The following is a 24,757-nucleotide window of genomic DNA, read 5'->3' on the forward strand; positions in this document are numbered from 1 at the left end:
CTCTTTAAGTAGAAGAGTTCTACAACAAGTGATCAGAAGTCTAACTTTAATCACCAAAACACAGAGTTATGGCCCCTGATTAATTCCCAGATTTGAGCCAATTAACAGACGCAGAACCCCTGAATGAAGGAGACACTTGGTCCTTTTGAGGAAGACCCCTGACAAAAATTTACATTGTTATTATTTCTCCCAGCTTTCTCCAAAGGGACCTCTGGCCTTACCAAGGTAACTATGCATTGGGAAAATAAAATAGTCAGACTTTTGGAGGATTGCTAGATTAGGTTAGGGCTCTGACTAGGCTCTAATGACACTAATTCCAAGTGACCCAAAACATCGCTGTAGCCCCCGGTCAAAGGGGGACTTTTGGAGGTCAGGAAATCAATGGAGATTTAGCTCAGTTCCTTTTCACAGTGGGTCCAGTGGGTCTCTGAACCCATCCTGCGGTTACTTCCCTGGTTCCAGAACACATAATTGGAATAGGCATATTCAGCACCTTGCAGAATGGCAACCACTGCACAGGACTGGCTAGATTCTTTTAAGCTGTTAAGAATATGTATCCAAAACTTGTTAATAAGACAACAAGCTCACCTCAGGCTTTGATTCTCCAGAAGAATCTATTTTGTTTGTTTACTATTTACCATCCACAAGAGGCCTACACCTATAAGATAGATGCTAACAGGTAGAAAAGATGGTAACATGTGAGTGATTTCCATCCAGTAGAGAAGACAGTCCAAAGCCTTATGATTTTATTGCCCTGAGACATTAAGTTTTGTATCTAATTTAGTAATCTTATTCCAGATTTCTTCCACATGTATATGTATATATAATGTGTATATATATAAATTTTCCAGTATCCTCTTTTATTTATTTATTTTGAGATGGAGTCTTGCTCTATCACCCAGGCTGCAGTGCAGTGGCACAATCTTGGCTCACTGCAACCTTTGCTTCCAGGTTCAAGTGATTCTCCTGCCTCAGCCTCCCAAGTAACTGACATTACAGGCACCCGCCACCACACCCAGCTAATTTTGTATTTTTAGTAGAGACAGGGTTTTACCATGTTGGTCAGGCTGGTCTCAAACTCCTGACCGTAAGTGTTCCACTGGCCTGAGCCTCCCAAAGTGCTGGGATTATAGGCCTGTATCCTCTCTTAAACCCAGCTTTGTCATTCTGCTAGTTGTCTCATTCATGAGTTAAATAAATCTTTGACATGTAATTGTTTGAGAAATAGATTTTTTAATCTTTTGAAGAATATTACTTTAACAGTGTACGTGACTCAAAAAATAAGCATTCACAGGAAAATTCCGTAGCTGGGATGGATTAGGAGGCTGAGTGAGCTCCACTGTCCCATTTATTCTCCCCTCCTCTGGCCCCCTCCAGGCCAACACATTCAACTCATACCCCAGCACGCCCACCAGCAGCCCAAAAGGCCTGCAGGAAATCCTGCACACTTCTTCTTTTAATGGAGATCTGTGCTTCAAGTTCGGCCGTTGTGGTTGTAGTACTTACTACAACTAAGTAAGAAGTGGTTGACCCCAAATCTTACTGGGACACAGGCATGTTTCAGGTAATTGAGAGCATGACAACCTCTCCAGGAGTCAGAGATAAAAGCCAGGAGAAAGGGCAATGTTGTCTGACAGCCTAGGGGCTGGTGGATCCTTTATGTAAATGACTTGAAAAATAAACACACAAGAAAAGCAGCAACTGTGAAGCTGTGGTTTCCAGAAGATGGGAAAAGCTTGTCTGAAGTTTAGCCCTTGCTTTCCATGTTGAGGAGCAAGGGCTAGGGCTACTGGTGTGCATGCGTGTGTGTGTGTGCGCGCGCATGCGCGCGCACACATTGGGGAACAGGAAATGAGACACTGCTGATTCAGGTTCACCCTCAGTAGGGTCCTACTCAAACCACACATCTTCTGGAAATCTTCCCTGACCACTGACCATTGGATATCCCAGTAATATGGCCCTTCTCTGGACCAGCCCCTTTTTTTTTTTTTTTTTTTTTTTTTTTTTTTTTTTTTTTGCTGAGACAAGGTCTTGTTTTGTTATCCAGGCTGGAGTGCAGTGGTGCAATCTCAGCTCACTGCAACCTCCACCTCCTGGGTTCAAGCAATTCTCCTGCCTCAGCTTCTTGAGTAGCTGGGATCTCAGGTGCCTGCCAACATGTCCAGCTAATTTTTGTATTTTTTTTAGTACAGATGGGGTTTCACCATGTTGGCCAGGCTGGTCTCGAACTCCTGACCTCTGGTGATTCACCCACCTCTGCCTCCCAAAGCATAAAGCGCTGGGATTACAAGTGTGAGCCACCCTGCCTGGCCACCAGCCCTTTTTGTCTATAGTACTTCACACCATAATTTATATTATGCTCTTTATTTTATGGAGTTAGCAGGCCTATGTTTTAGTCCTGGGGTTCTGCTTCTTGTTAGCTGAGCTCCTTTGGGCAAGTTACTTAATCTCCGTCTCCCTCTCTAAGCCACAGTTTTATCACCTATCAAATGAGTAGATGAGAGAAAGCTTCCTGCTTTCTCTACTCCGTGGGGCAGTAAACATCAAGTCCTAGGTTCCCATCCTGGCTCCACACATACAATATCAACAACAAAAAATACTGAGGATTGCACTTAACTGCTGCTCATTTTATTCATCTAGGAAGTGGGGGTGATGATAACAGTACCCATCCCATTGGGGTAGTTGTACAGATTGGGTTGTCGTAAAGATTCAGTGAGATAATGTATGTTGAGCAAAGATACTGATGCCTGGCATACCATAAGCACTCAGTACGTGTTAACTCTTTTGACTGAAAATGCTTTGAAGTAGTAAGATGCCTATCAAATGAGAAGTTTTATAATTATGATTGCCTGTTTTCTTGTATTCTTCTCTGACTGTCTCGGATTTGTTAGTTATGCCTTCTTAGGTAGATTTCAAGTTCATAAAATAATTCAACAACTATTTATTGAATACTTTCAAAATGCTAGGCAATGTAGATACCAAAACAAACAAGACAGAGTCATTATCTTCCAGGAGACCACAGTGCAGGGACAGAAACAAGTCCACAGGTGATTAACATGGTCCATGACGGAGATGCCAGCACACGGAAGGGGTCATCCCCACAAGCTGGACTCTCCAAAGGCAGGGCTGGATCACATGATTTTTAGAAGTCCCTTCCTCATTCCTCCACACCTTTTACTGTACTCCTAGGACAGGGATTTGTATGTAATAGAAGGTCAATGCATATTTGCCAAATAAACATGTAGAATTGAGCAATCATTCTTATTATCTAGGTTACCCAGAGTCCTTTTGATGGGGGGGATGGAACTAATATTAGGAAGGAAACTAGTATTAATAGAGAACCTGGCACATCCCAAATACTGGGAAAGACATTTTATATATGGACCAGTGGTGTGCTGGAGCTGGTGTATGGATCACTCTTCCTTGCTCTACATTTAAAGAAGGCAGGTTGGTGGGTTGGTGGCTTCAAATCAGCTACAGTTAGAGTCTTTACACAATAAATTCATTGAATGCTTCAAATTAGAGCACTATTACTTTTGGAGAGCTGGTTGTTAAAAAATTTACCAGCACACACTATCTTGCAATAATCTAGTTACAGGTGAAGGAATTAGGATTCACGCTTGAACCCGGGAGGCAGAGGTTACAGTGAGCCGAGATCACCCCACTGCACTCCAGCCTGGGTAATAGAGCGAGACTCCATCTTGGACAAAAAAAGAATTTTATATATATATACGAATTAGGATTCAGAGAGGTTGAGTGATTTGCTCCAGGTCACACAGACCATAGAAGGTGGACTTGGGACTTAAACTTATCTAACTCCAAAGCCCTGGCTTTTCCCTCTGTAACTTGTGACCCACCCATCCCCCTTGTGTCCCAGTGAGCTTGATCAGACACAGATTGGTGCATTGTCTGTACTTTGTCCTGGCTGAAGGGGAGAGCAGAAAAGCTTCACTCTCTACTCAGTCTCCTTGTAAAAGTCAGAGCTCCCTGGACCAGGCACATCCATGTTCACTGCAGCATTATTCATAATAGCAGAAGTGGAACTAACATAAGTGTCTACTAATGGATGAGTAGATAGAGAAAACATGGTATCCACATACAATGGAATATTATGCAGCCTGAAGAAGAAGGAAATCCTGATGGAATCTGACAGAGAGCCAAGAAGTAAACCCGTGCATCTATAGTCAATCAATTTTCAGAAAAGGGGCCAAGAACACACAGTGAGAAAAGGGCAGTCTCTTCAGTGAGTGGTGTTGGGAAAACTGGCTATCCACATGCTAAAGAATGAAATTGTACCCTTATCTCACCCTTTATATAAGAATCAACTCAAAATAAAGACTTAAATGTAGCACTTGAAACTGTAAAACTACTAGAAGAAAATATAGGGGAGAAGCTATAAGACATTGATCTGGGCCGGGCACAGTGGCTCATGCTTGTAATCTCAGTACTTTGGAAGGCTGAAGTGGATGAATCACGAGGTCAGGAGTTTGAGACCATCTTGGCCAACATGGTGAGACCCCGTCTCTACTAAAAAACAAAACAAAACAAAACAAAAACAAAACAAAAATTAGCCAAGTGAGGTAGTGGGCACCTATAGTCCCAGCTACTTGGGAGGCTGAGGCAGAGAATTGCTTGAACCCAGGAGATGGAGGTTGCAGTGAGCTGAGATCACATCACAGCACTCCAGCCTGGGTAACAGAGCAAGACTCCATCTCTAAAAAATAATAATAAATAAAAAAGATGTTGATTTGGCAATATTTTTTGCATATGACCCCAAAAGCACAGTCAACAAAAGAAAAATCAACAAATGGAATTACATCAAGCTAAAATGTTTCTGTGAAGTAAAGGAAACAATAAATTTAGAGAAAATAGTTGCAAGTCATACATCAGATAAGGAGCTCACATACAAAACATATAAGGAACTCAAACTACTCAATACCAAAATAAAAAATAAGCCCGTTTAAGAACGTGCAAAGAACCTGAATAGGCGTTTCTCAAAAAAAAAGATGTGAAAGGTCAACATATATTTTTTTAAAATGCTCAACATTACTATTCATCAGGGAAATGCAAATTAAAACCACAATGAGATGTCACCTCATGCTGGATAGATTGGCTATTATCAGAAATATGATAGACCACAAATGGTGCCAAGGATGTAGAGAAAAAGGGAACACTTATAAACCGCTGGTGGGAATATAAATTAACATTTTGGAGAATAATATGCAGATTCCTCAAAAAACTAAAAATAGGATTACCATATAATCCAGCAATCTCACATCTGGGGTATGTCTCCAAAGGAACTGAGATCAGCATGTTGAAGAGATATCTGTATGCCCATGTTTATGGTGGCATTATTCACAATAGCCAAGATTTGGACACAATATAAGTGCCCATCAACAGATGAACATTGAAAAAAACAATGTGGTATATATATCCACAATGGAATACAATCCAGCCTTTACAAAGAATGATATTCTGTCATTTATGATAACTTGGGTGAATCTAGGAGACATTACACTAAATGAAATAAGCCAAGCACAGAAAGACAAACATTGTATGATCTCGCTTATATGTGGAATCTAAAAATTCGAACTCATAGGAGTAGAAGGTAAAATGATGGTTACCAGAGCCTATTGGCAGAGTAGGAGTTGACTAAGTTTTAATTAGACAACAGGAATAAGTTCTGGTGATACATCGCATAGCAGGTGACTACAGTTAGTAATGACAAGTTGTCTATTTCAAAATTGCTAAAAGAATGAATTTTGAATGTTCTCATCACAAAAAAATGATAAGTATGTGAGGCGATGGGTACGTTAATTAGCCTTATTTGCTCATTCCACAATACGTACATGTATTGAAGCATTACATTGTACCCTACAAATACATTCAATTTATTTTTCAATAAAAATACAATTTTTTTTAGAAAAAGAAGAAAATCCTGTCACATGGATGAACCCTGAAAATAGCACGCTAAGGGAAATAGGCCAGGCAGAAAAAGACAAATACTGCATGATTCCACTTATATGACGTATCTAAAGGAGTCAAATTCATAGAGACAGAAGGTAAAATGGTGGTGGCCAGAGGCTGCGGAGAGAGTAAAATGGAGAATCCGTGTTGAATGGGTATAGAACTTCAGGGTTGCAAGACGAGAAAGTTCTGGAGATCTATTTTACAATAATGTAAATATTCTTAACATTATCAAACTGTACACGTCAAATTATTAAGACGGTAAATTTCACGTTATGTGTTTTTTTTTTTAACCACGATAAAAGAAAATAAATGGTGATCCCCAATGGAGTTCACATGCACACACCCGACCTGCAGCAGAAAGGAATGAATGGACCCCTGGGCTCGCCATGGGCCTCCATGTGCAGCATTTGAGAGGCAGCCACCACCACAGGAGCCACCAGGCTGGGAGACTGTCATCAGGAGACCCAAGCAGCCCCAGAGGCAATGGGAGAGACAGATGAGAGTACGTAGGTAGCTGCCGGGAAGACAGACCTGCATTTGAATCCTGACCATGCCACTTCCCTAGACGAGTCACTCAACCTCTGTGAGGTGCAGTGGCCACATCAGATGGTCTCTCTCCCTGCAGTGGGTCTCGGTAAAGAATATCTGCATAGTACAGAGTGTCACTTTACTCAATAAATATCCACTCATTCAATTACAGAAAGCTACAAGTGAATAACAAGCAGGGGAGATCTCAGCAATAAAAAGCAACCCTGTTCTCTTACTCAGTGCTTCTTTGTGGACTGTACAGTGCTATTTCTGGGCAGGGCCCTCGAGGATGAATCTACAAAGTTTATAGTACTTCTGCTTCCACCGAGTTGAAAGAGTGCAATAGAACCGGCCTCACTGGCTTCAAGGTCTCTTGCCACCCCTTCCCCCAGGAACTGAGCTCCAGAATCCCCTCTCCATTATCCACCTCCCCGCCCCCCACTATTTGCATGTAAATGAAAAAGGAAGAAAGAGAAGCCTGGGATCCTGTTTACTATGAATGAAAATTTATCTGATTTCTCCAGCTTTTGCGAGAGCTGCCCCTGAGCTCTGTCTGCACAGCAAAATCCAGACCTCAGAAGTATCTAATTTGGAAATTATGGGCTGTCCGAGTGGCAGCTCTCCAAGCTGTTAGCTTGATGCTTGTCCTGGTCCCTCTGCAGGTAGCAGTTCCAATCAGTGATAGGCTCTGCCACCTTAGCCCTGCTCATTAGAGCCAGGGCCAATTATGTCCCAGCCCTGGAAGCTGAACCTAATAGCAGCCTCTGGTTCCAAGGGCTGTTCCCCAGTGGGTGGGACAGAGCAGGCCAGCAGCAGCCTGGGCTGGGGAGGAGCATGGAAGATCTGTGCCCTCCTGGGTGGTAGGGAAGCCAGGCTGTTGAAAAAGAATTCAAAGGACAGAACAAGACTTTCTTAGCTCCCCTCGGGCTCCCAGCTAGCTGGTGACACAGCCGAGACCTGCAATTAGAAAAACAACTGCCTGAGGCAACAGCTCTGCTGGTTAAATGGTACCTAACCTGAGTATTTAGCAGTTTTTATATATAAACACACACATCCCTGTAACACACAGTGTATGGGTTGTTTTAATTATTATTTTAAAATGATTTTCTGCCCTCATCTTTTGATAAATGCTGTTATCAGTAATTTCCTCATTTTGTGCTTTGATTTTCTTTCTTACTACATATGTAATCTCTGACCCACATGGGTGATACGGAATGCCAGGTGTGGGCCTACAAATGTCACCAGAAAAAAATGAGAGAAAAGGTTGTGTTTATTCCTTCTGAAAACACAGTCCTTCATGGTTTCTGTTGGAGAGGTCACAGGATCACCCTGGCACTGGCATGTGGATGTACTCCTTCCTTCAAATGCATCAGCTAAGATTAAAGCACTAATTTATTTGAAAGGCTATGTATCAGTTTTGATCTGGGGGAAAAAAATACTGGTCCACGACAACTTATGCTGTGTGTATATCATCACCAACAAGCTTTGATTATTGTGTGTGCGTGCGTGTGTGTGTGTACACATTTGCATATGAATTAGGATTTATTGAATGCCCACTATTTTGGCACTGTGGACTATACTTCTATATTTAAAAGCAGTCTCTAACTTACCCAAGTTCTAAAATTTTGCAATATATTCATTCCTTTATATGTACATCCTCTTGACAAATGTTCAGGGTCTACTATGCACTAAACACCAAGGGCAAGATCTTATGTGAGGTCATTACTGACCTCACATGCTAGGGGCAGCGATGGGGCTGGGGGAAATAAGAGGCAAGCCATCACATACATTGTGATATATATCATAATGAAAGTGAAGAAGATAAACCTAGCATATGTAGGAAATATGATCAGGGCAGCGTGGAAATATTGTATCAGAGAGATCTAGGCTCAAATACCAGCTTCAGTTCTCACCACCTGTGTGGCCTTGATTCACAATTTACTTTCTATCTCTGAGTCTCAGTTTCCTCATCTGTAAAATGGGAGTAATAATTTCTATCTTTTATGACTGTCACAAAGATTAAAGCTGATGCATATAAGGCAGATAATATAGTCAGTATTTAAAAGTGGTAGATATTATTCACTTGGATACACTGAATGCTACTGTGGGCAAGAAAGCATCTGCTTGAAAATGCACACCTTAATAGAGTATGTGTTTTAAAACAAGGTTTGTCACCCTCAGATGCAGCTCTGGATGGACAAAGGAGGAAAAGTGCGGGTGTTGTTGCTTATAGTCTATAAGGGACTTCATCCAATCCAATACCATCATTTTAGAATAAAAAAATCATAAGACAAAAAAAGTTAACTATACCTAGGCCACAAATTAGGTGACAGAACTGAGACTAGAACCTAAGACTCCTAATTCTAGAGACCTCCATAAAGACCCATGTAAGTCCATTTTTCTTAGAAAGAAAGCCGAGCAGTGAGAACTAAAAAAGGAGGATCTCCTGGAAGCAGAGAATAGTAGTAGTTACCAGAGGCTGGGAAGGCGAGGGGGAGATGGAGAGAGGTTGGTTAATAGATACAAAAATTCAGTTAGATAGACAGAATAAGATCTAGCATTAATAGTACAGTACAGTGACTAGTTAGCAATAACATATTGTATCATTAAAAATAGACAGAAGAGAAGATTTGGAATATTCTCAACATAAAGGAAACATAAATATTTGAGGTGACAGATATCCCAGTATCCCTCATTTAATCATTACACATTGTATGCAAGTATTGAACTATCACATGTACCTCCAAAATATGTACAACTATTATGTATGTACTGCTAGTCAGCAAATTAGCAGATTGCCAAATCTTCACAGAAACTGGGCAGTGGGCCCCAAGGAATAGCGCTGTGGGTCTGGGAAGAAATCTATGGGATTCCAGCTCTACTTTTCATTTCTTTGCATTCTGTGTCCATTCTACTACATTTTCCTGGATCTCTGTGTCTGGCAGACAGAAACTCAGCGGCTATGATTAGAGGCACTATCAAATTGACTGTCTTCAGACAAGCTGCTTATTTCAACCATTATCCCGGTTGGGGCTGCTCCAGGGCGAAGGCTGCCAGTGGACCCTGCCCTCTCCTGGCTGGCATTGGTGCCCTGCCCTCCCCAGCCACCCCCGGCCCCAGCAGCATTTGTGAGCTGCCACAGGCTGATGGAACAGGGACTGGGCAGGACAGGGAGAGAGGACGTGGGGACATTCAGGTGGGCAGACTTTCTTGAGCTGGGTTCTGCCCCAAGCTGGACTGGCTGTAGTCTTGACCTAGGGAGACACCCAAGCTGCCAGCCTCCAAAAGCTTCCTGGGGTCAGAGGCTCCACCTGTTGCTCAAGAGCTCCCTGGCTCCTTCTTTAGACAGAAGAATGTCAGAGGCACTGCTTGGGGGCCCTCTGCCCTGACCCCTCCTTGCTGCCAGGCTTTGGGGCAGGCACCCTCCCTGGCCTGTGGGAACTTGGCTGCTCAGAGGCACATGGACACTGCTGGCCACATGTGCCCCTGTCCCTGCCCTTTGCTCATCTCCTCCTACCAGGATTATGGACTCCTGTGGCTGTGACGTTACCGTGGAGACAGGGTGTGGGGAGATGCTGCAGAGGGCAGAGAGCTGCCCAGGGATGAAGACGAGATGAAAGCCAGACAAGCTGGGAGGCTCCAGCATCCTGTGCACTCGGGGAGGTAGTGCAGGCCCCATGCCAAGTCCCAGGTAGAGCCTCCAAGACCTCAAATCCCAAAGCTGGCCTGAGAACAGCTCCTTGGAAATCCCCTGTACCTCCTTCTCTGATACCTTCCCTCGCCTATCACAGTGAAGGAGTTAACTTGTTTCTCCAGACTTACTCAAGTCATTCAACAAGTAACTACTAAGCTATGGACTGGGTCCTCAGAGACATCCAGATTGGAAAGCCCAGGAGGGCAGGCTCTGAAGGCTCAGCCCTGCTGGGAGATACTACAGACAGCACCAAATGTTGCCACCTGGGTGCTAAGACAGGCCTGTTGGAAGATGAATCTGCAAGGCCACAGGATCTTCATTTACAGGGGCCCAGAACACCTTGCTAGCACCATCAGCATCCCCTATGTCCTTACAGACTGGCCAGCTGGGCAAACTTAACGATGGGGCTCCCAGTGGGTCTAGGGTTTGTTTCAGAGAGTGAGTCCTGCTAGTTTTGTCCAAGAGGTCCTTGATCTTCTTTTCTATGGAGTGTACAGGTCCCAGGCCTCCCCTCTACCACCCCCAGCAAAGCTGAACTCAGTGGTAGGAGTCAGGAAGCCCTCCTTATCCCTGCCTCCACCCCACACATCAGAGAGCAGCAGTAAAATGACTTCTGGAATCACACCCTGGGCACAGTCAAGCCCCGTCCAGATGCAGGCGTTGTTCCTATTATTACTATTGCCTGGTGGAGATCAGGGATCCCCCAAGGCAGACTGGAGTATATGAGAGAAGAACGTTGCTTTGTGTGAGGCATGGTGAGAGTTAAAGTCTTGGATTTTAGTCCTGACTCTGTCCCCAAGAGATCCTGGGTAATTCACTTGGCCTACTGGAGTTCAGTGTGCTCATCTGTGAAATTAGAGCATTAGTCTGAGATCCTGGTGTACAGGAGGCATTTAATAAATGCTTGTAGAATGAACACTGAGTAAACAACTTCAAATCCCTGAGCTCCTTATGACTATATAAAGCACTTAATATGCACACCCAGCTGCCCTCATGGGGAGTAATTCCTGGGTTTCTTATGACTATAAAAGACATTTAATATGCATGCCCAGTCACCACCCTCACTGGGCCTGAGCCCAGCTGGAACATTCAAGGGACCCCCTTCCTTCCCCTCTCTTCCTCCAAACTCCCTTTACTTTACCCCCTTACCAACCATTGTGCCAGCAGGTCAGTGAATCCTTTTTAATCCTGAACTCCCAGTTGTACTAATTGCTTTCTTTCTTGTCCTCATTTGCCTTCTAACTCAGGAGATGAGGCTTCAATTAGACAAGTGGGCAGCTATTCCCAAACAGGTGACTAGGAAGGAAAACAGTCCTACTCTGGAGGAAACAAAAGATGTCTATAAGGAACAGGAGCCACCAAAGCAGGACGCTCCCTTACAGGAGTAAAGAGTGTTCCCCTCCGACCCCCAAGCCTCCCACACCCACCAATTCATGTCCACCCAGAATCTCAGAAGGTGACCTCACTTGGAAGTGGTATTTGCAGACATTATTAGTTAAGGATAAGACAGGTTCATACTGGATTAGAGTGGACCTTAAATTAATGTCTGGTGTACCCTTATAAGAAGCAGAGAGGAGACAGAGAGCCACGGGGAAGAGACAATCATGTGAAGACAGAGGCAGAGACTGGGGTGATGCTGCCACATGCCAAGGAGCACCAGGAGCCATGGGGAGCTGGAAGAGACAAGACAGGATTCTTTCCTGGAGGCTTCAGAGGGAGCGTGGCCATGCAGGAGCAGGTATCATGCTCCATGCACGAGCAGTGTTTAAGGCATGTGGCTGTGAGCTCTGCAGAGGTTCTCCCACCTTCCCTCTCCCTCTAGAGAACTTCTGGATGCCCTGGGTCTCAGGGAGCCCACACAGGTGGGCAACACAACATGGTCTGCTCTACATGCTTCTGAGCAAATCTCAGCCTGCTCTGCAAGAGGAAAATATTCATTCATTCACTCCTTCCTCCTTGCAACAAGTATTTATTGGTATCCTACCACCTCCCATGCATATGCTAGATGGAGCACCCAGAAACTCCCCTTTCTCCTGCCCCCTCCTTGCTGCCCAGTTCCTAAGATCTTACTGATGATGTAGGAGTAATTTATATACCTTAGGTGGTTATTATTGTTAAAGACAATAGCACAGCATTCAAGGAGCATTTGCACGTCATGTGATATACTGAGCAGCGACTTGCCTACAATCTGCTTCCCTGTGAGAAAACGGGGATGTTGGTGGTGCCGTAGCCCCATCATGTAAAGTGAACCCCTCAAAATACATAAGTGCAAGCCTGGTCCTACTTTTACATTTCACTTATCTCTATTTCCCAGGCAGTGGAGTATAGCTGAATAATAAGGCTCACCAAATCAGCAATTTTGAACCCAGAAATGAGAAGAAAGGACAAGAGGATGATTTTTGGAGCTGGTTAAATTGGGGAAACTTTTAATGCAGCTACCTGCAGCCACAGTGTGGTGCACACCACCTGTGGCCATTGGGCATGGAGTTTGGCGTGGCAAGAAGTGGGCCATGTCAGTGACGGGTCCCAGATCTGGGACTGGTCTGCTTCTAAGCAGCCATGAGACCCTGAACACGTTACTTCCCTCTCCAAGTACAATTTTCTCATTCATGTGTAGAGTTAGTGTAGGTCTCTTTCTTTACAGCTGTGACACTCTGGAATGTCTCGTCTAAATCACTTGCTGGAGGAGCATTCCAGCCTGCCTTAGTAATGTGGAGGCCTTCAGGGATGAGCAGAAGACAGTGCGTGCTGCTGTCTTATTACGGTGAGCACGCGTGTTTGCGGGGGCGGGGCTTGATGACAGTCGCACTTTGTGCAGTGCAGTGGGCAGGCACCCGGAGATAGAGAGGTAAGGACTCCATTCCAGCCTTTGAGGAATTTACCATCTAGGGAAGGAAACAGGCCTGTAAATAAGCAATGACAACACAACTCAATATTGTATGTTAGAGAAATATAGACAAGAGGCCCCTGGCCAGGCAGGTGAAAGAGTGTAGGAAAGAAAATCGGGGAAGCCTCCCTGGAAGAAGTGATGCCTGGACTCCGTTTTAAAAGCTGAGTAGGAGTTAACCTTATAGGTTAAGGGCTGGAGCATTCCGGCAGAGAAAACAACACAACATGATAGAAGGTTCCAGGTGGCACACTGGGTGCAGAGGAACAACAGTTGTCCACAGATTCATTTTCTTTCTTATTCCCTGTAACCTCCACCCATTTCATCTCTCTCGTCGACATCTTTATACCCACTTGCCACCCTCTCTTCACCTTTCTTCTTTTTTTCCATTCTCTGTAGATATGGAGAGGAATGGGTTCTATGAACCACGGAGGGAGCAGAAGACAACAGCAGGATGAGAAGACCTACAGTGGAGGTGTGTACTGGGTGGTGGCAGCAGCCCCTCCCCTCCCAGCCTCAACTGAGGGCACCACTTCTGCTGCAGCCCTTCCAGGACAGAGCTCAGCCCCACATTCCTGTGCCTCATTACCACCTCCCCTACTCTCTCATAAAGACTGTTCCTTTCAGGTGCCCACCAGCCATTTATGCTCACTCTATCTCTCTTTGTCACTGTCATCTATACATTCCTGGTCACTTCCCCTCCCTCACTGCCTTTGGCACCTAGGTCACTGTCTTCCACTCCAACCCAAGTTGTGCCATGAACTCAGGAAGTGAAATCAGCTTCCAACAGCTTGGCCTCTTGATGCCTGGCCTCCTACTCCCCAAGCACACCCTCCACGTTAGTCACCTGCTCCTACGATTGCATCCTGAGCACTGACATCGCCAGGGGTGTTCCTCTCTGAGGTTAGAAATTTAGTTGCTCCACTGTATGACCACAATTGCCTCTGCAACCTAGCTTAAGTTCTCAATGATTCTAAGTATACCAGTTCTCTGATTTCATCAGTACCATCAGTCCACCGATTCTATCAGCCTATCTTCCCTTCCCTTTCAATCTGGCTTAGGTTTCTGGCCCAATACGCATACACTTTTACCAATATCCCTAATTCCCTTGCTTCATTGTTCTTAAATCATCCTTGGCTTCTCTCTTCCCCTCATCCTCCATAGCCCATCAATCACTGAGTTCTGGCGAATTTAAGATACATTTTCAGGTCTTTCAAGCCTTCCTACCTCCACTGCTCCTCCCTAGTCCAGGCTGCCAGCATTGCCGGCCTGAACAACTGCAAACTCCTAGGTACTCTGTTTCCAGTCTTGAATCTTCTGTAATCAGTTCCCCCACATGGCAGCCTCTGTGATTCTTTTTTTTTTTTTTTTTTTTTGAGACAGAGTCTCACTGTGTTGCCCATGCTGGAGTGCAGTGGCGTGATCTCAGCTCACTGCACCATCTGCTTCCTGGGTTCAAGTAATTCCCGTGCCTCAGCCACCCCAGTAGCTGGGATTACAGGTGTGAGCCACCACATCTGGCTAAGTTTTGTAGTAGAGATGAGCTTTTGCCATGTTAGCCAGGCTAGTCTCAAACTCCTGGCCTCAAGTGATCTGCCTATCTTGGCCTCCCAAGGTGCTGGGATTACAGGCATGAGCCACCATGGCTGGCCAGTTTTTGTTGTTGTTTATTTGTTTTACTGCATATTGAATCACTGGAGTTGTTCCTGTGCTTAAAACCCAATCCTTCAAGATGGCCTCTTGTTTCCCTCAGGATGGAATCCAGTCTCCTTCATAACACTTCAGGGTTCATAGTCTGGCCCCTGCCTATGCCTTTGGCCTTACCTTGTACCATCTTCACTTCAAATTCCGTTCTTTAGCCACTGAGTTTCTTCAAAACTCCATGGTCTAACCTGAGCCAGGTGTGGAGGAAAAAGCCTGGGCAGAAGTGAGTTCTAGTCCAGCTCTCCTGCTTCCCTGCTGTGTAACATTGGGTTCTTCCAAGTATAACTCTCTATGCCAATTCATACCTGGTCTAATGTTCTCATCTGCAATGGTGTCTTTCTTCCCTCCAGAAGAGAGAATATAAAATTTGGAGCACAGTTTGGGAAGGGTTCTATGGACATTTCTATCCTCACTGATAATTATGGTAAGGATAATGATAGTGAATGTTCACTGAGAGCTTACCATGCATCAGGTACCTAGGCAAGCACTTTTTGTGCATGACTCATTTACTTTGCACAAACCCCAATCGGGTAAGTACATGGTCATCCTATTTTATGAAGAGATAAACAACTGCATCTCAAAGGGGTTATAGTAACTTGGTAGAGGTCACATAGCTCATGACTGATAGAACAAAGATCTGATCGTGCATTAGCCTGGCTTCTGAGTGCTCTGAACCACTTTGTTAAACTAAATAACTAGAGGGAAAGGGGATGCATAGCCCAATTCTTAAAAGTGCTTTGTGGAAAGATAGGTTCAAACTGTTGCTGCTTTTGGAGGGTCTTGGGTGGAATTATGCTTATCTGTACCTTTTAAAGTAAGGACTAGTCCAATTCCCCAAACTCTAAACATAGAAATCACCAAAGCACTAAAGGCATCCCTCAATAACAGCTCTTTTCTGTCTTCAGGTCCCCAGGCTGACCTGAACAAACACACCTGTGTATGTTTCCTCAACAGCCCCTGCCCCAGTACCTTTTTCTTCATGTGTGTGTCTGATTGAAGTAGGCTCCAACCATCCAATATTCCCCAACTTCCATGCCCTGTGACAACTGTAAAAAATTTCCATCCAACCTATAATGTTATCATGGCTGAGGGCAGCCAGATAGTGCAGGTTAAGGATGAAAGAGAGAAGGCATGAAGTATCTTGCTGACCTACGAGATACCTCTAGTGGGGGATGCCTCAGACACTGCCGCTCTTGTTGAGCTGCAAGCAAAGTAGAGGGAGAGTGTCGCTATGGGGAAGTAAGCTGTCTCGCACCTACCCATCACTTATCCACTCACCCACTCTCGCTTAACAATTTAAGTAACTACCAAGTGCCTAGCACCATTTTAGGTTATAATAGATTTTAGAGAAGCATGAGACAAATTCTCTGCTTCAAGGAGCTCACAGTCTAGTGGAGAAGACAAGAAATGCACAATTGAGAGATTAGCATTAAGCATTAAGTTGGCTCCTCACAGAAGACAGGCCACAAGGGAGATTTTGTGTCATTGGTCACCATATGACTCTAGAGGGATCCCAGACCTTCAACTATACATATTACTAAAGAAAAATCGTGTATGGAAACATGGATCCACCGTGGTGTGGGGGTGGGGCTGACATCCTCTGCCTGGGACCCTGGAAGCTAGTTTCTGCTTGTCAACACACTTCTCTTATTGACCCTGCCATAAATGAGTGAAAGAGTTGAAAGGGCTGAGTCCATAAAAGGGTGAACCAAGGAAGATGACCCAGGAACAGAATACCTACAGTGCCTTCTGAAATCTTCTACCATAGCTAAACGGTGAACGTTTGTAGCTGGCCAGAAATAGATGCACATCAATTACAAAAGAGTCCTCCCCAAGAAGGGATTCATAGACCAACAAAAAGGCCAACAAGAGGGATTTCTTTAAGGATTGGAGAATCTCAGGGCCAGAAGCTTTTGTGTTCCATCCTCCTTTCTCAGGCAGGACCATACTTCATCTAAAAACATGATAGCATTTTCTCCTGCCATTAATGACTCCAGAAGCTGCAGAACACATGTTTCTGCCAGCTTTGGGGGTCTGCTCATGTGAAGTTCTTTGGCCCTCTCAATCTGGGAAAAGAAAAAAAGTCACCTTGTCCTTGTACACCAGTACATTCTCCTTATTTTTTGTTTTTAATAAAAAGTGGCCTGTGCCAGAGTGCAACATACCATGTGACATTGCCAATCAGGAAGGCTCCAACCATGAGATAGCAGACAAAGAGCCCAGGAAACCAGGAAGAAAAATCAGGCCATGAAAAGCCATCACCAGGATAACTGATGCCTCTTCCTAGCTCATGTGGGGTAAGATGGAAATGAATTCAGCTGCACCTAAATCAAAGGGATGACAAGCAATTCAAACCCCTATCTCGCTCAAAATGAGCAAGAGCTGCTGACAGGTGAAAGCCAAAGAATTTTGATGCAGATAAGTGTAGAGTGTGAGAAAGAAGTATATCCTCGAATTTTGTGAACGTTTTGGAAACATGATTTCAGAAATGTAAAATCAGGTGCTGAATTACTGCAAAAGGACAACAGCTCAAAGGGTTGTTTCTTACTTAAGCATCTTAATAATAAAAATAACAATCATTATAGCTAACATTTAAAGAGTGCTCACTTTTCCCAGGGACTCTTTCAAATGTCTTGTCTCTATTACCTTAATTAATTACTGTGACCCAATTAGGTTGGTATTAACATCCACTTACAGGTGAGAACCCCCAGGTGATAGAGGTTAATTAACTTGCTCATGGTCACATAGCTAGTAATTGTTAGAGTCAGAATTCAAATCCTGGAAGTCTAATAATTCCAGAGTCCACAGGTTTAGCTACCATATGGTGTTGTTTCTAAAGGGTTTAAATACGTGACTAAATATTGATATATGTCATTCATAAAACTCACTGTGAGGCTCAACAACAGAGGAATCTTCTCACTTATTATGAGGTGAGCACGATTATTAGTCCCTTATTTGTGCCTGAAATAACTGATGCGCAGGTTAAGTGCCCTGCCCAGGGACATCCAGGCCTCACCTGCCTCTGTCTACCAGAAAAGCACTGATCAGTTTTTTGTTTGTTTGTTTTTTGTTTGTTGTTTGTTTGTTTTTTGAGATGGAGTCTCGCTCTGTCACCCAGGTTGGAGTGCAGTGGCACAATACTGGCTCACTGCAACCTCTGCCTCCCAGGTTCAAGCAATTCTCCCGCCTCAGCCGCCTGAGTAGCTGAGACTACAGGTGCATGCTGCCACCCCCTAATTTTTTTGTGTGTTTTAGTAGAGACGGGGTTTCACTGTGTTGCCCAGGCTGGTCGTGAACTCCTGAACTCAGGCAATCTGCCCACCTCAGCCTCCCAAAGGGCTGGGATTATAGGCGTGAGCCACCACGTCTGGCTGATCAGCTCATTTTTTAAAGGCAGCTCTCACGAGTCACTCCTGTGTCTGTGCAAGATCCCAGGCCATCCTGCCTTCATCTTTCTGTAAAATGCAGAAGCTTAGTCTTGGAGATATAACAAGTTTTCCTTCTATGGTAATAAGAAGGCAACCCCAAAGACCCAATTGTTGGCAGAAGTCTGGCTTTCATCCTTTGGACAGTTCAGTTCACCTCAAAGAGATGTGGGACAGAAGGTAATGTCATCACAATTCCAGAAGAGCTTGACAAATCATCCGTCCACACCTCCTCCCGGCTCCTCCCCCAGGTTGGAAGGTTTAGCTGACCCTGCCTCCTTCCTGCTCCTGCCGCCCTCCCTGCTTCTCCCACTGCTTGCTGAGGTTTATGCCCAGTGCATTTCATCCAAAGGGGCCCAGATCCAGGTACAGAACACTTCCTCACTGGTTCTCAAATTTAAGAATCCCGAGGAGTTATTTCATTCATCCTTCTCCATCTGCTGTCTCCCTCTTCACTTCCCTGGTATCATACACAAAGATTACTGCCCTTTCAGTTCACTAAAGAATTATCTGCTTATCCCTGTTCTCCTCCTTTTCTTGTTCTTTATGCCACTTACATATCAGAGAGGGCTGTTGCTGTAGCCTTAAACGGTCTGGTTTTGAATCTCTGTCTCACAAATGAAACATGTGACCTTGTGCAAGCCACTTACCTTTCTAAGCCCATGCTTCTTCCTCTGCAAAATGGTATAATAAGCATTACTCTGAGGCAGGAGGATCGTTTGAAGCCACGAGTTCAAGACCAGACTGGACAACAAAGCAAGACCCTGTATCTGCAAAAAAGTCTTTAAAAAATTAGCTGGGCATGGTGGCATGCAACTGTACTCCCAGCTGCTCAGGAGGCTGAAGCAGGAGGATCACTTGAGCCCAGGAGTTCAAGGCTGCAGTGAGCTATGATTGCACCACTGCACTCCAGCCTGGGTGACAGAGCAAGATCTCTCTCTAAAAAATGAAAATAAATAAATAAATAAACAAACAAAAAATGTAAAAAACAAGGGTTCCTATTTCACAGAGTTGTTGCAGGCTTGGGAGTTTAAAAGAGGAACCTACATCAAGTGCTGAACACAGTGCCTTGCAAACAGTAAGTGCACAATAAATGCTGGCTGTTATGATGATGAGGCCAGCAAAGGAGGGACTGGTGAACAGGACCACTTCTCATTCTAGGGAAGCCTGGTACTAAGCCACTTTCCCAGATCAAGAGATCCTGGGAGTTGCTAGTGATGGCGCTGCCTGGGGTAGCAGGTAGGAGAGGAGGCAATGATGTAGCATGTAACAAAAATAATTTCATTTCTAATGTCTTTCTCCTGCTGGGCCACTTAGAACCCAAACAACAACAACAAGGAGGGGGTGGAAACGAGAAGGGCAGGGACGTTCTGAAGGAGACTAATAACAAACGAACAGGCCCCAGGACTCCCTTTGGCTCCCAGACATCTGCAGGGGATTATGGTTGGGGCCACAGCTGCAGTTCTGTGCTGAGCCACAGCTTCTGGAAGGCAGGACTGCCCAGGAGCCTGTGGATGGGGCTCCTGGGAGCCAGGTCTGCCTGTCTTCCCTTACCGCCCTGTCTGGAAGCAAGCTGACATTACCTAGAGGGCTGCAGGGGAAACCAGAGGTTGTCCCTCCTTCCCCTCCCTGTCCCTTCAGACAGCAAAGAATTTCCTCATCTCCTCCTGGAAAAAGTAAAAATCCTTACAGGTGACATCAGATTATGACAAAATTGCCCGAACTACACTAAGCTGATGCCTAGATTCAATACATATTTAACATCAGCCTCTTTCAGGGCCTCCTAAGAGTCTACTTCTCCTCTGCTCTCACCTCTGTACACTGCCCCATACTCTCCCAAATGCTCCTAGCAGCTTCCAGGCCTCTGAGTTCGAAGCACTGCAGCAGCACAGTTTCTTCTATCCAGGGGAAGAGGGAGGCCTCAGACCCCAGTGTGTCATCTCTGGCTCCTTCCTATACACTGAAGCCACCAGGATCATTGATCCCTCTGCAGTGAAACACTCTCATGTATCCTAGGGAGAGAAGAGGCTGTGCCTTCCAAGGGCATCCCAGCTGCCAAGGGTGTTGACTTAACCCATTTACCAGATTAAGGTGAAAGGAAAAAGAAAAGAAAAATCTGCAATTCTGAGGGCAAATTTCTCTCCTTTCTCTGAACCCAAATCAAACCAAACCAAGTGGCTGAGTCTTATAGTTTTATTACTCCTCCATCCCCATGTACTGACACTATAATCAAGCTATTTTCCAAGCCTATGCATTTAGATAATATGATTTTATTGTTAAAAAATAAGAAAGTTTTGCATCCATTTTAGCACAGAGGAAATAAATCTTCAATTACATTGGTGATGGGAACAGGTGAGAGGCAAAAGTATATTAATATTAGATTCCAACACCATTAGAGTAATTTAAAAGGCCAGAGTTAGCATTAGTCTACTGCTCAAATTGGTAAATAAGCAATTTGCACATCCTTAGTGGCTCCATGGTATATTCTGGAGAGCAGAAGGGCTTATACCTAATTCCAAGGTCCTCCCAGGGCCACAAAATGCCTTACTGGAGGTGAGAGGAGGGAAAATGGTGCTGGGGTTTAGCTAAGTAAGTGGCTACCTACAAGGGATGGTGCCTGCTGAGAAGTTGAATCAACCTGTGTCCTTTCTGCTGCCCATGATTTCCAGGTGTTTCCTATATGCAGGATGCTCCTCTGCTAAGTAGAATACCTGGTAGGATGGAGAAGCTTCGGTTGCTAATTCCAATCCTGGTGTCCAGAAAGTGGAAAACTTACACACTTCTATTTAGGAGAACGTTAATAAAAGAAGAAAGACCACTGTATTTCTGGACTAAGGAAACAGCTTCCCTGTTTGGAGTCAGGGGCATCCAGCATGACCTCTGAGGAGCCCAAGAAGATAATCTAAGAATCTAAAGTCTTGTAAACTATATCCCAGGAAAATGCAAATAACTGGGCTGCTGTTCTAAGCTATTTTCAAGACCTCAACTCTTAGGTAACTGTAACCTGCTGATATACAACCTGATTCCGGGAGATATTGCAAATATGGCTTAGGGTTCTGGCATTATAAAACCTCAACTTGATTCTCCTTCCTTCCTAGGTGTTGAAGCACCTTCACTGCTGGAGATTCATAGGTATTAAGCCACAAAGGAGGGAAAAGTGATGGATGCCAACACAGGATTGGCTCAAGGGAGTCTCATCATATCTGTCTCTCCTGGGCGATGTGCTCACATGTGTGCATGCACGTGTATGCAAACACACACAAAGACACACACATATACACAGTGCTATCTTCACAGTCACACTTTTTGCTTAACACTAAAATGTAACTTTTACTTGCAGGGGAGATGGAAACCACTCTCTCCAGGCAGAGTCCCCACATCTTTCCCCTTACACTTGTTTATTCAGAGAATGGTGACCCCAGACCTGTCTGGCTTCAGCAGGACAATCTCAGGAGTATATGAGGCCATATTTCTAATGACCCTAAGTTCCCATTTGTTTCCCATAGTATAAAAGAAAGAACAGAAGGGTTCTCTCAATTTCAGATACTCCTATATCATTCTCAAGATAATTGCATTTTCTAGACAGAAATAATCTACCCTCGTAGGTGAAGGTACAAGACTGACTAGCCCACAAGCATCATTACTAGCCTTTTTACCCCTACAAGCCTCCTTGCTTATGGAGCACAAGAACCAAATCAATACAGTCAATATGTCACTTCCAGCAGGGCATGAGTGGCTACAAGCCTTGGGGAGCATGACGTGCTACTAGGCTGAACTAATCACTCCTTGGCATTTCAGGAGCACTTAGGTTAACAGATCACAGCACATGCATAATGAAAGACAATAACTCACCCAGAGGGGAGGGCAGGAGGGAAACACTGAGTTGACAGTTAGTATTTACATAAGTCAACCTGAAGCCATATTGGTGATTCCTTAAAAGGGCCAAAAATTTTAGAAAGAAGAAAAGCCCATGAAGATCCTGGGGGAGAGGAGATTGGATTGCATCCTTACTTTCAGTAAAGAGATTTAATCAGGGGGATGGTCCTTCTACCAAGAGTCTCACGCTTGAAGAATTTAACAAGTATAACAGCAGGAGACAAAGGGTGAGATTAAATACCTTAATTTTATAAATTTCAAATGTATGAAATTTAGGAATATTTTAGATATCACCAAATGGTTGCCAAGGAATATGATTCTTTTAACTCTTAAAAACGCATTTTTTGTATCTTCAAGGCATTTTCTCAGATAGAATACCTGCTACCAAGTTTATGTAAAATAAACTTGCTTTCCATTTTCAAAATAAAATAAATGTATACAGACTCTCTAAGGAGTCTCAACTTTTGGGGAGGTAATTTGCTAATTCAGTGTACCTATGAATCACCCAGAAACATTGTTAAAACACAAATTTACTGGGCCTCAGCTTGAGATTCTCATTCAGCAGTTTTTCAAGGAAGAAGCAAAAATATGCGTTTTTAACCAGCTTCTCAGGGAATTCATTAAAAAGAAAAAAAAAAAACCTTAGAGAAATGCTACCCAGACTTCTACAACAAATCAGAACCTCTCCATTTTCTGGGCACTTCAGGCTGTGCAGGGAAGGTGGAAGGAACTCAATGATCTTTAAGAGCTGGGACTACCCTGGCCCTCCCAAACCACTTCCCTGTCAGATGTCTGCATTCAGAGATGGCATCAAAAAACCCTGCAAACAAATAATTCAGGAATTTTGAACACTAGGGAGGGAAGTCCAAGGCAGGGACTGGAACCTAGGAAACCAGCTTGCTGATTTTCTTGAAACTGGTCACGCTGACCAGTCTCTCTATCTGCCCACCCTCATCAAACAGCTGCATGGGGGAAAGACGATAAGTATGATTTCTTTTTCAAGTGGTCCTAATGCTGCAGGATGAATCAGAGATAAGCATGCATATTTGCATTTGAAGCAGGGTGGGAGTGGGGAGAATCATTGAACATCTAGCTCCCTAAGGAGGAGCAAAGATTAGCCTAAAAGGTTTGTAGCCTGGTCAAAATCCAGAAAGGCTTGGATCTGCAGAAGGATCTGGAGTGGGATCCACAAAGTGCCTCGCACCTCACTCCATCACCCCCTCACCCAACCTCAGGAGCCCCAGAACGAAAAGTAGTGGGGTGCCAGGTAGGGCAACAGTGACTTGCTCAGACAGCTTCCTTGTGGCTGAGAGCAAGTGCCTGTCCCCACGGAGCTGCAGTGCTGTGACTTGTGTCCATGGTGAAGCCTGTTATGTAGACGCACACGCACCCTCTTACCTCTACTCTTCAAGAGGAAGCGCTCAAGGGCTGCCCGCCTCAGACAGGTATAGGAACGCGCTCTGTCTGGTGCTTAGAGCTGCCTCTTGTTTCCGCATACCACCCTAGAGGGGCTCTCGGTCCATCAGAGAGCCGGGCCGAGAGCCGGGTGGTCACCCTGCGCTACTGCCGCCACCGTCGCCTGCACTCCTGGGTCGAAACGGGTCTGGCACCCAAGCCTCCCTCCCCGATTAGGTGTCAATCCGAGAAGACGGAGAGCGAAAGTTCAGGACCAAGGACAGCGGCAACCTGGGCGCGAGAGAATCCAGCCAGAAACTGCCTCTCCCCCATCCTTAGCTTCTGCCTTAGAAACTGAAAAGGGTCAGGTCGCACCAACACATAGTTGCCAAAAACAGCCCTTCTTCCTCCGGAAGAAGTCGGAAACTCTGGCCGCGAGCCCCGGGTCTCGCGCTTGGGTGCTGGGGGAAGTGCCCCTCCGAGATTGTGGGAAGCGGCCGCCCTCCGATGCCGCGGCTCGGCCGTGCTGCCCTGGGCGCCCCGCGGGGAGGCTGCCCCAGCTGCGCCCGCTCGTGCCCGGGGAGAGGATTCCCTTCTAGGTGGCGAGGAGGCTACTGAGAAGGAGGGAGAGGGGATAGGCGCCGCGGACTCCGGACGCCCTCCGCCCCCGCCCGACGGGGAGCCCGTGCAGAGCGGGACCCCAGGCGGGCGCTCCCAAGCAGGCGGCCGGGAGTGGCGGCACAAACTTCTGGTCCCGGCCGCGCTGCCCTTGGAGCTCCCTCCTCCTCTCCCCGTGACCCTGAGTCTCCCGCCGCTCTATCCGGCCGGTGCTTACCTTCAAGCCATAGGGCGCCCCGGGGCAGAGACGGCGCCGGCTGCTCGAGGCTTCCAGCTCCCGCCGCATCCACGCGCGGCCGCCCCTCCGGCAGCCGTCCGGGGCCGCCACTCTCCTCGGCGGGTCCCTGGCTCCCGGCCCCGCCGCGCCGTTCAGAGCCCCGGCGGGCAGCCGCTCGGCCGGCTCTGGCCCGCGGGGAGCAGTGGACGGGCCGCGGCGGGGCGGGGCGGGGCGGGGCCGGGCGCGGAGCGGGCGGGCAGGAGGGAGCGCGGGGACGGCGCGGAGGCGGCGCGGTGCGCGCGGGAGGCTGCCGGCTCGGCACTGAAGCTGGACAGCTCCGCGGCACCCGAGCGCTGGGAGCACGGGGAGCGCGGGGGGGAGGTGCCCGGGGCCCCGCCCCTGACACAGGCCCCGCCCCCGCCCCCCACCGAACGAGCTGTGAC

General features: G+C 45.8%; 1 protein-coding gene across 2 annotated transcripts in view; it reads right to left on the reverse strand.

The window, feature by feature from the left end:
• DRD2 (dopamine receptor D2) overlaps positions 1 to 24,518 on the reverse strand; it is a 66,584-nt gene extending 42,066 nt beyond the window's left edge. For both annotated transcript variants that reach the window (XM_025357011.1, XM_025357010.1), the window contains exon 1: positions 24,315 to 24,518. The gene's annotated coding sequence lies outside the window, so the exon portion shown is untranslated. The remainder of the gene's footprint in view (positions 1 to 24,314) is intronic.
• Between the last annotated feature and the right edge of the window lie 239 nt (positions 24,519 to 24,757).

Source organism: Theropithecus gelada, chromosome 14 (assembly GCF_003255815.1).
Source record: "Theropithecus gelada isolate Dixy chromosome 14, Tgel_1.0, whole genome shotgun sequence".
In the NCBI taxonomy this organism is placed as follows: Eukaryota; Metazoa; Chordata; class Mammalia; order Primates; family Cercopithecidae; genus Theropithecus; species Theropithecus gelada.